General features: G+C 43.8%; 1 pseudogene across 1 annotated transcript; it reads right to left on the bottom strand.

Annotated features, from left to right (window-relative positions):
• Positions 1–2,395: 2,395 nt before the first annotated feature.
• LOC105554330 lies at positions 2,396–3,241 on the bottom strand (annotated as a pseudogene). Its single transcript, XR_001008308.1, has one exon. The product of XR_001008308.1 is annotated as a nuclear transport factor 2 pseudogene (transcript).
• Positions 3,242–7,562: the final 4,321 nt, after the last annotated feature.

The raw sequence follows: 7,562 nt of genomic DNA, 5'->3' as shown, positions 1-7,562 counted from the left end.
GGATCACTTGAGGTCAGGAGTTGGAGACTAGCATGGCCAATATGGTGAAACCTCATCTCTACTAAAAAATACGAAAATTAGCTGTGTGTGGTGGCCTGTGCCTGTAGTCCCAGCTACCTGGGAGGCTGAGGTGGGAGAATTGCCTGAACCCAGGAGTTGGTGGTTGCAGTGAGCCGAGATCGAGCCACTGCACTCCAGCCTGGGTGACAGAGTAAGACCCTGTCTCAAAAAATAAAATAAAAATAAATAAAACCATACAGAGTATATCCTCTGACTATAATGTTATTAAACCCAGTAACAGAAAGATATGTGGAAAATCCCCAAATATTTGGAAATGAAATACGCTTCTTAAAGACCTATGGGTAAAAGAAGAAACCACAAGGGCAATTAGAAAATATTTTGAATTGGATAAAAATAAAACACAATATTGCAAAATCTGTGAGAAGCAGTTAAGAATCAAGGAAATTAAGAGTATCAGATGCTTATAGTAGAAAAGAATGAAGATCTCAAATCAGTGATCTATGTTTCCATCTTATGAGACTAGAAAAAGAAAAGCAAAGTAAACCCAAAGTAAGCAATGGGAAGCAAAAATAAAGATGAGCAAAATAATTAGAGAAAACCCCTCACCAGCCTGGACAACATAGCAAGACTCCAACTCTACAAAAAAAAAATTTTTTTAAATTAGCCAGGCATGGTGGCATGTGCCTGAGGTCCCAGCTACTCAGGAGGCAGAGGCAGGAAGATCACTTGAGCCAGGGAGGTTGAGGCTGCAGTGAACTGTGATCCTGCCATTGCACTCCAACCTAGGTGACAGAGTGAGACCCAATCTCAAAAAAAAAAAAAAAGAAAAGAAAAGAGAAGAAATAACCCCTCGACAATAGAGAAATCAATTACTCTAAAGCCAATTCTTTGAGAAGATAATATTGAAAAACTTCTCGTCAGACTGAATAGAAAAAAAAAGAAGACACACCAATATCAGGAATGAAAGAGGAAACATCACTACAGATGGTACAGATAATATAAAGATAATGAGGGAATATTCTGAACAAGTTTATGTCAATAAATTCAATAACTTGGAAGGAAGGGAAAAATTATTTTGAAAGGAAGACCAACGTTCACTCAAGAAGAACTAACCTGAATATTCATTATAATTATTAAGGAATTTGAATTCTGATTACAAACCTTTCCACAAGGAAAACTCCCAGCCAGATGGCTTCACTAGTGAATTCTATCAATCACTGAAGAAAGTAATGGTACAAACTGACGTAAACTCTTCCAGAAAACAGGAGTAAATACTTTGCAACTTCTACTATGAGGTTAGCATTATCCTGTTTCCAAAACAAAGAGATAAGAATAAAAAAAAAAACTATAACCAATATCCCTCATAAACAGAGATGAAAAAAGTCCTTACACTATATTAACAAATCAAATTTAGAAATATGATAAAATAATAAGGAAAATGCATTGTGCTCAAATGGGGCTTATCCCACAAATTATGCAAGATTTATTTAACATTCAAAAATTGGCAATGTTGATTTATCATATGATTCAAGCAGAAAAAGAAAACAATATGATCATGTCAATAAATATAGAAAAGCATTTGACAAAATTCAACACCCATTTATAATAAAATTTCTCAGCAAACTAGGAATAGAAGGGAATTTCTTCAATCTAATGAAGAATGCTTATGAAAAACCTTCACTTAATAACATAGTTAATGGTGAAGACTGAATGTTTTCCCCTAAAATTAGAAACAAGAGCAACATTGTCTGTTCTTGCTGCCTCTATTCAATATTAGAATAGCAGCCAGGTGCAATGAATGGCTCATGCCTATAATCCCAGCATTTTGGGAGGCTGAGGCGGAGGATCACTTGAGTCCAGGAGTTCGAGACCAGTCTGGGCAACATGGCGAGGCCGTCTCTACAAAAACAAACAAACCAACCCAATATTGTACTAGAGGTCTCAATCAGTGAAATAAGGGAATAAAAGTGAATAAAAAACTTCCAAATTAGAAAGGAAGAAGTCAAATTATCATTCACAGACAACATGATTATCTATGTAAAAAATCCAAAAGAAACTTTTAAGAAGCTACTGGCACCAAGAAGGATGTTTAGAAACATCATAGGATAAAAGGCTAATATACACATATCAGTTGTAAGTTTATACACTGTACTAGCAACAACCAACTATAAATAGAAATTTAAAACACAGTACCATTCATTGTATCATCAAAAACATGAAATACTTGGGGATAAGTTTTACAAAATATTTGTAAGACCTAAACTTGAGCACTTAAAACTATAAAATATTGTTTAGAAAATTTTAAGAAAACATACATAAATGCACATATTTTCCATGTTCATAGATCAGAAGACTGAATTTTTTTTTAAAGAAAATTTTTGTGGTTTTATTGTATCATAAGGCATTGAGACATCTGAACAAATCAATGTCTGGGCGGTGAGGGAGCTGCTTTCTCCTTCACTGCTTTGGGTTACTAAAGCAACTTGTCAGTATATTAAAACAAACAAAAAACAAAAAGAGGACAACTTTTGCATTACTTAAGTCTTTCCAAGGCACACGCTGGTACAACACAAACTTCTATCAGATGTAACTAGTCTAGCGTCCAAACATCATGCACAACACCTCGGTGGCAGCAGCGCACTGCGCCCACTCTCGCCGCGGCCCTGCTTACTTGTGCATGATATTCGGAGCATCTGGAGGAGTAGGAATAGTATTGGAAAGAGGAAGGAGGAGGAAACAGCGTTAGTGCCTGGCTGAGAGGAGGTCAGCCGAAGTTGTACAGGGCAAGCCTGAACATGTCATCGGTGCAAACCCAAGCATCCTGGATGTTCTTTAATAGGAACATCTGGTGGAATCCCATGATGGGGTCTTCATCCGCCTTAAGCCGGCCCACAACCATGCTGATGATGCAGCTATCTGGCATAGGCTGATGGTCCTGCGCCATGAGGCTGTGCTGGATTTTCTGGAACGGAAGGCTGGACAACTTCTCCACAATGGCAGCTTTCCCCTGGAACTGTTGTCCTTCCCATGTAAGGCATGAGGCATCAATGTAAACTGCGCCTAGTTGCGTTCTATCGTTACCAAATAACTGGTAGTAATGTTGAATGAAGCTGGATCCAATCAGCTCCCAAACTGGCTTGTCTCCCATTCTTGAGCGTCACCTGGCCTCGCGGAGACCTGAGGGGCTTGCACGACGGTGGCAGCGGTGGCAGCAACCCAGAGTGGTCCAGAATATTAAGATACCAGTTTTCAGGCCGGGTGCGGTGGCTCACGCCTGTAATCCCAACACTTTGAGAGGCCGAAGGAAGGTGGATGACCTGAGGTCAGGAGTTCGACACCAGCCTGACCAACATGGTGAAACCCCGTTTCTACTAAAAATACAAAAACTATCCAGGCGTGGTGGCAGGCGCCTGTAATCCCAGCTACGTGGGAGGCTGAGGCAGGAGAATCGCTTGAACCCAGGAGCTTGAACCCAGGAGGTGGAGGTTGCAGTGAGCCGAGATCACACCGTTGCACCCCAGCCTGTGTGACAAGAGCAAAAACTCGGTGGAAAAAAAAAAAAAATCGGTTTTCCCAGAATTAAAACTATAGTTTCAATGCAAACCCCTTCAAAACCCAGCAAGATTTTTGCAGAACTTCACAAGCTAATTCTAAAACTGATATAAAAATATGAAGAACCTAGAAGAGTCAAAGCAAGTTTTAAAGAAAACAGTATTAGAAGGCTTTATGACTTACTACAGTAATCAAGACAGTGTGGTGTTGCTGTAAGGACAGACACATACATCTAAGGAACAGAACTGAGAGTCTAGAAATACAGTTTCTTAGGTTAGGAATTCAGAGGCATCTTAGACTCGTGATTCTAGTTCAGGCCTTCTCCTGAGGTTGCACATCAAGATGTTGGCTGAGGCTAGTCACCTGAATGCTTCACTGGGACTGGAGGATCTACCCCTAAAATGGCTCACTTACCTGTCTGGCAGGTAGCTGCTGGTGTTGGCATGAGGCTTCAGTTCTTCACCACATAAGACTTCATAGAGTGGTTTGAGTTTCCAGCTGGCTTCCCTGGATGAGTGATCCAAGAGAGATCAAGATAGAGAGCAAGGTAGAAGCCAATGTTTTTATGACCTAATGTTGTTAACTTTTACTCTCTAATTTCTGCAAAATTGTATTGATTACACAAGTCAACCAAGGCAACCAATGCAGTAGGAGGGGACTACACAGAGGCCTGCATACAGGTGGTATTCATTAGGTGCCATCTTCAATTCTAGTTACCACAGGTTCTAAGGTAACTTAATGGAAAAGGGTAGTCTGTTCAATGAATCATGCTGGATCAATGGGATATCCACACAGAAAAAAATGGACCTCAACCTTTACCTCACACCATATGTAAAATTTAACTTGAAATAGATCATAGGCCTAAACATATGAGCTAAAACTATAAAACTTGTAAGAAGAAAACAAAGGAAAAAAAATCTATGCAAACCTGACATAAGGCAAAAGATTTCTTAAGACCTCAAAATCACAAACCATAAAAGAAGATAATGATTATTGGATTTCATCAAGACTAAAACTAACTCTTTGAAACGGTTATGAAAATGATGAGGTAGGCCAGGTGCGGTGGCTTGTGACTGTAATTCCAGCACTCTGGGAGGTTGAGGTGGGGAGATCATGAGGTCAGGAGTTCGAGATCAGCCTGGCCAACATGGCAAAACCCCATTTCTACTAAAAAACACAAAACTTAGCCAGGCATGGTGGTGCGTGCCTGTAATCCTAGCTACTGGGGAGGCCGAGGCAGGAGAATCGCTTGAACCCAGGAGGTGGAGGTTGTAGTGACCTGAGATCACGCCACTGCACTCCAGCCTGGGTGACAGAGCAAGACTCCATCTCAAAAAAACAAAACCAAACCAAAACAAAAAAGGCTGGGTGTGGTGCTTCACGCCTGTAATCCCAGCACTTTTGGGAGGATCACCTGAGGTCAGGGGTTCAACACCAGCCTGACCAACGTGGAGAACCCCGTCTCTACAAAAAATGCAAAATTAGCCAGGCATCGTGGCATGTGACCGTAATCCCAGTTACTCTGGAGGCTGAGTCAGGAGAATCACTTGAACCTGGGAGGTAGAGGTTGCAGTGAGCTGAGATCACGCCATTGCACTCCAGCCTGGGCAACAAGAGTGAAACTCCGTCTCGAAAACAAAAAAAAAAAGAAAAAGAAAATGATGAGGCAAGGCACAGACTGAGAAAATATATGCAGAACATAAATAAGGGAGTTATATCCTAAATATATAGAAAACTTTTACAACTCAGTAATATAAAACAAATAACCTGATAAAAATGAGCAAAATATTTGAACAGACATTGCACTAAATAAGATATATACATTTTAAAGACGAACACATCGTAAGATGCTCAACGTAGTTATTTGAAAAATGAAATTTAAAAATACAGTAAGATACCACTGGCCACCCACTAGCATAACTAAAATTAAAAAGAATGGCAATACTAAAAATTGGTGGCTATGTGGAGATGACTGGAGCTTTCATATGCTATTGGTGGGAGTGTAAAATGCTTCAGCCACTTTAGAAAATAGTTTTGCAGTTTCTTACAACATTAAAAGTATGTTTTCTGATATGACCCAGCAATTCCATTTCTAGTTATGCACCCAAGAGAAATGAAATCATATAGTCACACAGACTTGAACAAATATTCCTAACAGCTTAATTCAAAATAGCCCAAACTGGGAAAAAGTCCAAATGTCTATGGACAAGAGAAAGGGTAAACAAATTGCGGTACAACCAGACAATGCAGTATCAGCAATAAAAAAGCTGGGCGCGATGGCTCACACCTGTAATCCCAAAACTTTGGGAGGCCAAGGTGGGTGGATCACCTGAGGTCAGGAATTCGAGACCAGCCTGGCCAACATGGTGAAACCCCGTCTCTATTAAAGAAATCCAAAAGTTAGCCGGGTGTGATGGCGGGTGCCTGCAATCTCAGCTACTCTCGGGAGGCTGAGGCAGGAGAATCGCTTGAACCCAAGAGGCGGAGGTTGCAGTGAGCTGAAATCTGCACTCCAGCCTGGGCGACAGAACGAGACTCTATCTCACCAAAAAAAAAAAAAAAAGTAAACTACTGATCTTTCCAACAATAGGGAGGAGTCTCAACAACATTAAGCTAAGTGAAAGTCAGACACAGAGCTCATAGTGTATGATTCCATTGATATGAAACTCCAGAAAATACAAAAACGTAATCTATAGTAGAAGAAAGCAGTCCAGCGGTTGCCTAGAACTCAGGTGTGTGGGATGGGGTGAGTAGAGGGACACAGGGTAGTCTGGGATGACGGCACAAGGTGATTGTTGAGGACATGGAAATGTTCTGCATCTTGATCATGGTAGTGGAGTGTGAATGTGTCAAAATGTATCTAAATATCCACTTAAAGTGGGTGCATTTTATTGCATGTAAACTATACTTCAACAAAGTTGAATTTTTTAAAAAATAAGAAGGCACAGCTTTCCAACGAGTTTCAATTTGAATAAACAATATCTGCAGCTTTTGTGCCTTCCCATGTGTACACCCACAGGGCCCTGGACCTTCCTGCGTTGAGACTTTCTAGGGTGCCACAGGGCCCGGCATTGAGAGGAATCCAAGGTTAACACCATTAGCCCGCGTGGATTGCAGGCCGCGAAGCCGGCGGAGGAAGCGCTAGTTTAGTCACAGCTGCAGGCCTCAGCGGTCGAAATCCTGCCGCGAAGGGTTGCTGCGCACCCGGAGGCCAGAGGTCCAGACGACAGACCCCAGATGCGTCCTTCCCGCCTGCTCCCGGAGGACCCCGAACGCCGCGCCCACTCGGCGGAAGCCGCTGCATCTCGAACCTGCGTTAATGGGGGTCTGCGGGACCTACACGATGGACGCGGGCCACCGCGGGCCACCACGGGCCACCAGGCCCCAGGAGCCAGAGAAGAGCGCGGCGGGCGAGAGCAGCCTAGGGCGTGCGCCCGTCGCGGGGGTTGGAAAGGAGAAGCCTCTGCCGGGCAAGGGGACTTGCGGGGAGAAGACCCCTCCCAGCCCAACCAGGGTTAGGGACGGGTGACCCGCAAGGGCCCGTCGAGTTTGGCTGATCCGCGCTGGGGCTCAGCCCTCTGCCTTCAGCCGTGGAGTCGCCCGGGGAGCCAGGAGCAGTGGCACTGCCTCTCCCGATTCCCCCAGCCCCAGGGCTGCCCCCTCACTCAGGACAGACCCGCTGCTCGGAATCGCCCACGAGCCTCCCAGGCCCCCACCGCACCCTTCTGTCGCCCACAGAGGAGCATTTTGTGGACACCACCCATGACAGGGAGGTCTCTCTTGGAGACGCAGTCCGTCCCCGCAAATCTCCTGCGGATTCCACCGCTCTGGGAGGGACTCGGCCAGGCCCTCCCTATCCCGCCGCCGGGGCCGGATGGTCCTTGATCGATGCCGCTCTACTAATCAGAGGGAAGGAGAGGAGGGGACGCTCGCAGCTGCCCCCTTCTTGTTTGTTTGTTTTTGAGACCGAGTCTCGCTCTGTCCCCCAG

Source organism: Mandrillus leucophaeus, unplaced genomic scaffold (assembly GCF_000951045.1).
Source record: "Mandrillus leucophaeus isolate KB7577 unplaced genomic scaffold, Mleu.le_1.0 Scaffold64, whole genome shotgun sequence".
NCBI lineage: Eukaryota > Metazoa > Chordata > Mammalia > Primates > Cercopithecidae > Mandrillus > Mandrillus leucophaeus.
The sequence above is the reverse complement of the archived record's forward strand: the minus strand, read 5'-3'. Positions and strand labels throughout refer to the sequence as shown.